At 36.6% G+C, this 9,714-nt stretch overlaps 1 long non-coding RNA gene across 1 annotated transcript; it reads left to right on the plus strand.

Moving 5' to 3' along the window:
* Positions 1 to 3,941: 3,941 nt before the first annotated feature.
* LOC141391843 (uncharacterized) lies at positions 3,942 to 8,161 on the plus strand. The gene is made up of 2 exons (XR_012409728.1): positions 3,942 to 4,776; positions 4,997 to 8,161. It is a non-coding gene; the product is annotated as an uncharacterized lncRNA (long non-coding RNA).
* Positions 8,162 to 9,714: the final 1,553 nt, after the last annotated feature.

A 9,714-nucleotide genomic window follows, 5' to 3' on the forward strand; every position in this document is an offset into this window, starting at 1 on the left:
TTTGTTCTAGAAATAAACGTGCTAAATTATATAGATATCGGGTCAGATTTGAATATAGCTCCCATATATATTTTCGCCGATTTCCTGTATTTTATGTACCAAGCACGCTATATATGTCCAATTTCGCTGAAATTTGAAATGTGTAACGGAATTTGGTCTAGACATAAATGTGCCGAATTTTATCGAAATCGGTTCAGATTTGGATATAGCTCCAATATATATTTTCGGCCGATTTTCCACATTTTATGCACCAAACGAGCTGTATATTTTCAATTTCGCTGAAATTTGGAGGGTCTGACGGAATTTGTTTGAGAAATAAATATGCTAACTTATATAGAGATCGGTTCAGATTTGAATATAGCTCCCATATATATTTTCGGCCGATTTTCTGTAGTTTATGCACCAAGCACGCTATATATGTATGTCCAATTTCGCTGAAATTTGGAATGTGTTACAGAACTTGGTCTAGAAATAAATGTGCCAAATTATATCGAAATCGGTTCAGATTTGGATATAGCTCCTGTATATATTTTCGGCCGATTCCTGTATTTTATGAACCAAACTCGCTATTTATGCCCAATTTCTGTGAAATTTGGAATGCGTAACGGGATTTGGTAAATCGGTTCAGATTTCTATCTATATTTTAGGCCGATTTTCTGTATTTGATGCTCTAAACACGCTATATGTGTCCAATGTCGCTAAAAATTTGGGATGTCTGACGGAATTTGTTCTAAATAAATTTGACAAATTCTATCGAGACCGGTTCCGATTTGGACACACTGCATATGTCCAATTTCACTGAAATTTGGAAAGCGTGACGCAATTCGTTCTAGAAATAAATGGGACAAATTATACCGAAATCGGTTCAGATTAGAATATACCTCCCATATATATTTTCGGCTGATTTTCCGTATTTTATGCACAAAATGTGAATGTAAGACGGGATTTGGTCTAAAAATAAATATGACAATTTATATCGAGAGTGGTTCATATAGGAATATAGCTACCCATATATATTTTCGGTCGATTTATTGTTTTTGTTGCGTATGTTCAATTTCAATGAAATTTTGAAGACTTAGCAGTCAGTGAAAGTCATCATTATTTACAGAAGTACTTATAGTTGGGAAGGAATTGACCAAGGCTGTTAAGTATCATATCTTTCAGAGACTTCTTAAGATGTATGTTTTATTATGATATATCTAAATCATTAGGAATACTTATAGGCGGAAAGGCTTTCGAAGGAGTGTTACCTTCTGAAACTTAAAAAAAAATACCATAGTAACTCCATAACAACCCTGAATAGGTATATAACTCCTTCATATCTCCTATATTTATTCGTTAAAATATTAAAAACGTTAATATAATTACGGCATTCCATTATATTTTATCGTAGTCGGGGCAGCAAAGTGCTCCGGGTTCAGCTAGTTACATATAAAACATAAAAATACAAAAAATTTGTTAAACTAATAAAAAAGAGGGTATTTCCTAAAATTAGCCAACGAAATCGCCAACTATTCTATAATCCGCCAAAAAATCGCCATGTCGCCAAGTCAAAAATTAAGTTGCGAAACGCGTTGAAAAATAGCCACGTTTGGCGAGAAATCGCCATATCTGACAGCCCCGGCGGTTCGGACGAAGTAAATGTTTTTAAACTAGTTACCTCTGAAAATATTTTGTTTCCCTTGGGCGTATGACATTTCTCTAAAATACATATCTAAATATCATACGCACCCTGTTACAGCATGGTGAACATATTGATCTTTGCAAATAATTACTGAGGCCTTAAGCTATAAGGTTCACGTTCAAATTGAGATTAGAACGAATTGATTTAAAAATATTGCAAACCATGTTTTGCTAAATTCTGGTTTCCTCTCTTTTTATAATAAACTAGGGGACCCGGCGAACTTCGTATCGCAGTCTGTTAGAAGTCGTATTACTGAAGTCGATGGCTTTGTTGTCGAGTTCAATTGAAAATATTTCTTTGTTTTGAACTATTTAGGACGATCTTTGACGCAAATGCGCATTAGACAATTGTACTTTCGGTAATTGTCAGTTTGTCGAAGAAAGAGGCTACTGAGAGGCAAGTGTTTCTATTTTCGTCGAATCTCTGTCCCATAAACTGACAATTGGGCAACTGCAAATCGGGACTAATATATATTTATTAAGCAAATAACATATTTTGCAAAGTAGTATCGTAACGCCCCCATTCGTTTCATAATCGATGGTTTTCTTCTTATCAGTACCTCCTACTTCTTGCTTTTTATACCCTCAGCCTTTAGGCTAAATGTGCCTCATCGAAATAATAGTTTTAGACCCTAAGGTTGTTGGACGAAGTTCTTTCAGACAATTTGGAGTCGATTTGGCTCTGTCCGCCCGTCTGGCCGTCTGTCTGGCTGGTGTGCACGATAAGTCTCGAACGGATCAACCGAACTGAATTTTGAACTTCGTAAAACCTTGCCCAAACTTAGTTTAAGTTCGAAGTTGACCCATATTGGTCCATTCCTTCGCGCAATCGATTTGGTCCAAACTTTGCAAATCGTATTACTCCTTCCGGATATAGATCGGGTTTGAATGCGGACCATATCAATCTACTCCTTCGCGTACCTACCACACACCATAAATGAAGTTTAGCAGCTTCTCTTAGATAGTTTTGAACTTTTTTTTCACCAGTCCATACTTCCTGAGATACTGGCCTAAAAACTCCAAGAAACCCTGACGGCATCATCTAATTTTGTTCACGCCGGATTTCCCCAATCGACAACCCTAATTCGCATTTTTCTACGTTCCGAAATACTTGCAATCGGCATCCCTAATTCTATTCAGAATTGTACCTGTATGCTCTCATTTTCTCTCTTTGAACATTCTTACTAAAACTACATTGTAATTTACTTCATAATAAACACTTGTTAACTGAGCATCAACCAGTACTGTTGTCCTTGGTAAGCGGTCGTTCCTGTTTCACACATTCAATAAAGAAGAACCATTATTGTTCTTATTTCAAAATTCTAAACATTGCATTTTCTTTTCCTTTTTTCCATTTCATTATTCCTTGGTGGATGAATCTTGAGGAAAATATTTCCATTACTGAAATATTTTCGAGGCTTACGGCAGAAACCCAACCGCCCTTCTTTCTAGTGAGAACACCCACAATTGGCGTTTTCATTTTGGTCCTAATCGAGCCGGATTGCGAGTTTTTGTTGCTGAGATTTCATCAAGTTCATCCTTACTTCCATCTCCATTCATTTTCATCTTCTTATTTCATCGATAAAAGGTAAGTTTGTGCTTTGTATATTCGATTCCCTAAAGTGAAACAATAGTGCATACAAGAAGTGATTTTAAAGTCCAAAGTTCAAGTGCGTTTTGCCGTCGGCAATTTGATTTTTCAATTTTATTTCGCGCACAGTGTTCCGAATTCTATTTCCAATTTTCTCCATATAATTGAATTCAGTTTCGTGTTATTAAGTTCCAATATTTAATTATCCATTCAATTCCCAATTAATTTGTGCATTTTAATTGGTTCGAAAATTATTATTTTTTCCCATTGAAATAATAATTTTCTTGCATTTCATTTTTATATTTCCTCGCATCCAAATACAATTTAAATATTCAATTCGTTTTTTTGACTCGTGACAGTGTGCTGTCTGCATTACATTTCTTCTTTCCGCTTTGTCGCGAGAGCATTTCAATTCAATTTCTATTGATTTGTTGGTGTGTTTATTCAACAAGCGGTCAGTCATTACAACAGTAGTTGTTGTTGTTAGAGACCCAACCAGCATTGCAGTCTCCTTACCAGCAGCACTGCTTTTCATATAAACACCCACACGCACATTACTTCTATTCTTTCTCCTTCATTACTGTTGAGTAAGTTCACTCAGTCAACAAGCAGTGATCTATCCAACTATTACTTGTTTCACTCAACAGAGATAAAACTGTTCCCAGTACACCCTACACCAAGCCCGTTTATATGGTCGGTCTGCAACTTGTGTGTGACACATAATATTTTTATATATTATCGTGTATATAGAGGTGAGGTGTTTAGCTACCTCATTCTTGCTGACATATAGTTATCCATATTGCCGCTAGAGGGTGCTGTTTATATACGAAGATACCTGGAAAATATACTTGTTTTTCTGTTTTTTTAAATTTTTTCGTGGTTTTCGAAATTATTCCGAGTTCTTTGGAGTTATTATCAAGTTTCACCACTCGCCATCACATTTAGTTCATATTTCCACCGGTAGGTGTCGCTCCACACATAACTTAATTTCTCCAAAGAACACATTTTTCATTACTTTTTCCAACTTTTTTCGGGAATTTCGGTAATTCTTCCGAGAATTCTTCATAATCGACGACTTGATTTGCTGTTCCGAATAGTATTGTCGCATCCCGCCGCTAGGTGTCGCTACACATTAATTAAAATAAGCGAAAATCCTTGATTTTTCAGTATTTTTCCAAACTTTTTGGGATTTTCGTTATTCTATCCGAACAGTCTTTAACATTTATTCTTATTGTTCCTGATCTCTAGTGCTCCATTCTTCCGATAGGGGGCGCTTTATAAATACAGAAATAACTGAAACACTTTCATTTTTTCAAAGTTTTCGTGATTTTTTCCATTTTTTGAAGCAACTTTGTCTTCGCAATTTCTGTGGCCTGTTGCGAGTTTATAGTGTGCCAAACGTTCGCAAGGGGTCGCTTATAATAAGAAACTGGTCTATATAAAGTCTATTGTTCCATTATTGAAAAAATTTCTGCCGGATCCTGCTACTTTATCCAACAATTGTGGTTTGCTGCTCGTATCCTGCCTTATAGTGTATTCCGAAACCTCTAGAGGGCGATTTTTATTCACGAAAATACTTTGAAGTCGTCCATTCCTTAATATTTTCCGACATATACCCGAATTTTTCCTATTTTCTGAGAAATTTAACGGGAAAAGATTTGCCCAGAGTTTCCGAAGTGCTTAGTTCTCCATTCAAACGGAAAGTTTCTGATTTCTGAGGAGACAATTACTATTTTCTATTTCATTTCCATTGGAAAACGAGAACACTGCTTCTTCTCATTTCAGTTTCCAATTCAAATATTTCCTCCGATACGATTTCCATTATTCCTAATCCATCCTAAGCGTTCGTGATACGTTTATTTCTTCTGGTGATCGATTCCTTAACATTCACAAAATGGCATATACGTTTGCGAGTTCACTCAGTCGCCTTGAACAATTCAGTTCTGGCATGACTAGTGGCACTATTCCAATCCATACAATACAGCTGGTTAAAATTCATATAAGCGAGATAGATATCACATGGTCTGAAGTAAAATCCGCTTATAATCGTTGTATTCAAGAGTATACCAGTACGAACTCCGATCTTTCTCTGAATGTGTCTAGACTTCAAGAGAAATTCCGGAATGCCGCAATCATTTACTCCACATGTTTGGCGAAATTGAAACGAGTAATGATCCAATTCGAGAATCCAGACATATCATCTGCCTTATATATTCCAGAAGAAGCTACTCCTTGCACTTCGAGGTTTCAATTCCTACTAAGAGCAAAAGTTCTACTCAAACATGCCGACTATGTTTATCATCGGTGCACTCAATCCGAAAGTGTCCTTCCTTCATTTCTATGGATCCACAGCAGCGTTCAGCAAAGATCAAACAATTCAGTCTTTGCTGCAACTGTTTCTCCAAAACTCATCGAGTGAAAAATTGTCTATCCAAGAATACATGTGTCCACTGTCAGAAGCGACACCATGTCATGCTCCATGATGATTCTAGTTACACCTATTCATCAAGTCAGCTACATAGCACAAGTTCCGATCCTGTTTGAATGTCGACTCCACTCAAATTTCTGATTCTCCAATACAGTCCACTTCTTCAAGTGGAGGCATTCAAACATGTATTCCAAATTCCGAAGGTGCTCCGGTAGGCTCTGATTTGGTGAAAGATGTTCATTCCGGTGTTTCTTCTCCAGTTTCTACACTTATTTGGTTCAATCCCAAGGAACCGTCCACTTCCGAGAGGTGTCTTTGTACATCCAATCTTTTGTTCCTGAATAGTTTTCCTGGCAGTGTTTCTTTTCCAGTTCCTGCATTCATTGATTCCAATCCAACTTCCGAGAGGTCTCCATGCACCTCAATTTTTCCATTCCAGGATGAGTTTCCTTCCGGTGTTACTCATCCAGTTCCTGTACTTCGCGATCACGATTCAGAGCGGCCCTCCATTTCCGAGAGGTCCTCTTATGCATCCGTTGTTCCATCCCAGGATGAGTTTCCTTCCCGTGTCACTCATCAAGTTCCTGTATTCCATGCTTCAAATCCAAAGACGTCCTCCACTTCCGAGAAGCGTCTTCGTGCATCCATTATTCCGTTCCAGAACATGAATTTGTCTGGCATGATGGAGTGTGATAAATCAATTTCCAAATACATTAATCGATACAATGAACTTTCAACCCGTGGGTATTCTGAATCCGATCTAATACTCACCTGCTTCAAAGGCAAGATTCATATTCCGCACTATACGGAATATGATAAACTAATTCCAAAATTTATTCAATTGACAGAGACATTTCCAAATAAGCCTCTGTGTTCCAAGAAAAATTACTTCTTTCCGACAATCGCCACTAATGCGAATATTTCATCCAGTACATTGCAACTGATTTCAAAGTTGAATTTGTTTATTTTCGGCAATCAGATTCCAAATTTGAGTCTATTGTGGGATTCAAGATTTCCGAAACATCCTCCAAAATTGAGGTTCCTACGAAACAACTTCATCCTGCATGTATCCAACATTCGTCATTCTAACCATACTCCATCCCAGATAATTCATTTTAGCAACCACCCAGGTGATGCAATTCATGCATTTCAGTTACTAACCGACACATTATTTGTCGTTGGTAACCCGTACTTGGCTATTCGTACTTCCTTCCAGTTATCAGACAATTTTCCATTTATAATATCCTATGCAAGCAGAACTCCGTGTGATGTACCTTGCAGTTCACATTCGGATGAGGCTGAAATTCTATTTATACAATATACTAGTCTCATATCACCGTCATCTTGTCGAGAATATCATCTAGCTCCAGACTGCGTCAAATTTCCTGACTACTTCTATGGTTATTCTCCATCCACTGATGTTCAGTTCTACGGCCTCTGTCAAGGAGCGAGAACCTCGTTCATTTATATGCGAATAGCTTTATGTACGTCCGTAGCCACTCACCAGGGTTATTCCAAAGAAAGTGTTGCTCCAGTGGAAACACTGTCCAATCCGAGAATCATCCAGGCATTTATTCCATCCATTTGCCAGATTCATTTTTCCGCCTTGTTGTACTACTTCCAAAGTATAACTACAAAACTCCTTTCCAAAGAAATGTTTTCCATACTGTTGTACTATTTACACAGTAAAACTCCACACTTATTTCTCCAGTATCAATTTTCTATACTTTCGTACTCATTCCGACCAACCAATTCGAAATTATGTTTCAAGGACATTGTTTTCCAAATTTCATATTCAATTTTCCAACTCAAATTTCCTATGCTGTTGTACTCTTTCCGAGGTACAAGTTCATGTTCCAAAGGTTCTGCTGTTCATCCAATACTTCGTAAGCACTATTGTATGTTCCTCCCTACAAAGCACAAACTTCCTTTCAAGATACCTACATATGCTATATTCCGAAGGAGAGCTGCCAATCGATGCTGTAATTCATCCCTTTACCTTGGAAGCACCATGGCAGAGCATATCTACTTTAAGTTCTTTAGTTTTAAGTTAAAATTTTTTAATTCATTTTATAATTTATTTTAATCTTTATAGTTCTTTAAATTTGTATTACGCAATGAGAGAATACACGGTACAACCGAGGCATATTTTATTGCAGTGGTACTGCAAGGGGCCCGGGATGTTCACGCCGGATTTCCCCAATCGACAACCCTAATTCGCATTTTTCTACGTTCCGAAATACTTGCAATCGGCATCCCTAATTCTATTCAGAATTGTACCTGTATGCTCTCATTTTCTCTCTTTGAACATTCTTACTAAAACTACATTGTAATTTACTTCATAATAAACACTTGTTAACTGAGCATCAACCAGTACTGTTGTCCTTGGTAAGCGGTCGTTCCTGTTTCACACATTCAATAAAGAAGAACCATTATTGTTCTTATTTCAAAATTCTAAACATTGCATTTTCTTTTCCTTTTTTCCATTTCATTATTCCTTGGTGGATGAATCTTGAGGAAAATATTTCCATTACTGAAATATTTTCGAGGCTTACGGCAGAAACCCAACCGCCCTTCTTTCTAGTGAGAACACCCACAATTGGCGTTTTCAAATTTCAAATCCTGAAGATAACTCTCGCAGGGAGTTTCTGATTGGCCCAAACTGTGCACATCGTATTATTTCACCCAGTCCAGTCGGTCCAGTCCTTCGGGCATCTCCAACACAAAATTTGGGAAAAGTGGACTTTGAGGACTCGTCTACAAAAAAAACCGTTAAAAGGAAAATTGTGAGTTTAGCGAAGAGCTATCATAACCCAAAACCTGGCATTTGTATCAAACATATGATTGATGATGAAAGCAGTTTTGTGTTTTTCAGGCTATTGCGAAAAACTGTTCATGGTAGGTATATTTTGTTACATCTGGTTTGCCTTTGGCCTTTACGTTTTATACCGTTAAAAGACAACTCCTAAAGAATAGAAATCCAAATAATTTGTATTAAAAAATAATTATAAATGCCAAGATTATTCATATTATGAAGCAGGTTGGGTGGTGGGGCGCCTATGCCAGGATGGGGTGTGTTAATGTGAGAAATTTGTCGGGATTAACTTATATTGTTTATGTTATAGATATACCACACTATAATGTGAAGTAAAAATCAAATATTATGCTAAACGTATCGTATTGACGTAATCTTATATCTTTTGTATCTAAATTCAACATACCAACTTCAATTGAATGCTAGGATCTGTTTCTGTCAATTTTGTCAATTGTAGTATAATTTTTGATTATTCAATAGATAAAACGTCACTATAGGATAAAATTTTGATATTTAAGGAAGAAGTATGGTAAATGAATATTTAGAGTCCCTTGGCGTAGGCATCCACGTCGGTGGCAAAGCTGCCCCATGGGTGGGGCGGCTTAGCCACTTTTTAGACATTTTGTAAATTCTCAAAAATTATATTTTAAAAACAAAATTATAAACATTTATATATCAAAACTTATAGCCAAGATAATATTTGAAAAGACTTTAACGGTGTTGATATTAGGACATTTTGAACAAAAACGTGGCACACCCTCCCCATGCTACCATATATGCCACAACCTCATTTCCAATGAAATTACCTCTGAGCTCTAGATTTTTCAAATAACCCACCAATTTTATGGATTTTGTACTTTTTTCCTCAAAACTGTGGAAACCATTTCCAGCGTTTTCATCTTCATCTTTTTAATCGGAATCTGGCCGAAACCACTACTTATATTTACAAACTCTAAACTAAACTCTCTCTTTTTAACAAAGTTTACGCTGTTAATTTTCTAAAAAGACGCTTAAAAATAAATGAATATCGATTTGAGTGTTAATAAAAAATGTCTATACAACTTTTAGAAATTGACAAAACAGAGTAAAATGGACCCTGACAGTTGATGCATATACAATTTTCACCAAAAACTGTCAAAAAAATGTCACGGTATACTCCAAACACCAAACTACATAGAAATGTGTCAAAAAATGTTT

This window comes from Musca autumnalis, unplaced genomic scaffold (assembly GCF_047663935.1).
Source record: "Musca autumnalis isolate F117 unplaced genomic scaffold, ASM4766393v1 scaffold_153, whole genome shotgun sequence".
NCBI classification, from domain to species: domain Eukaryota; kingdom Metazoa; phylum Arthropoda; class Insecta; order Diptera; family Muscidae; genus Musca; species Musca autumnalis.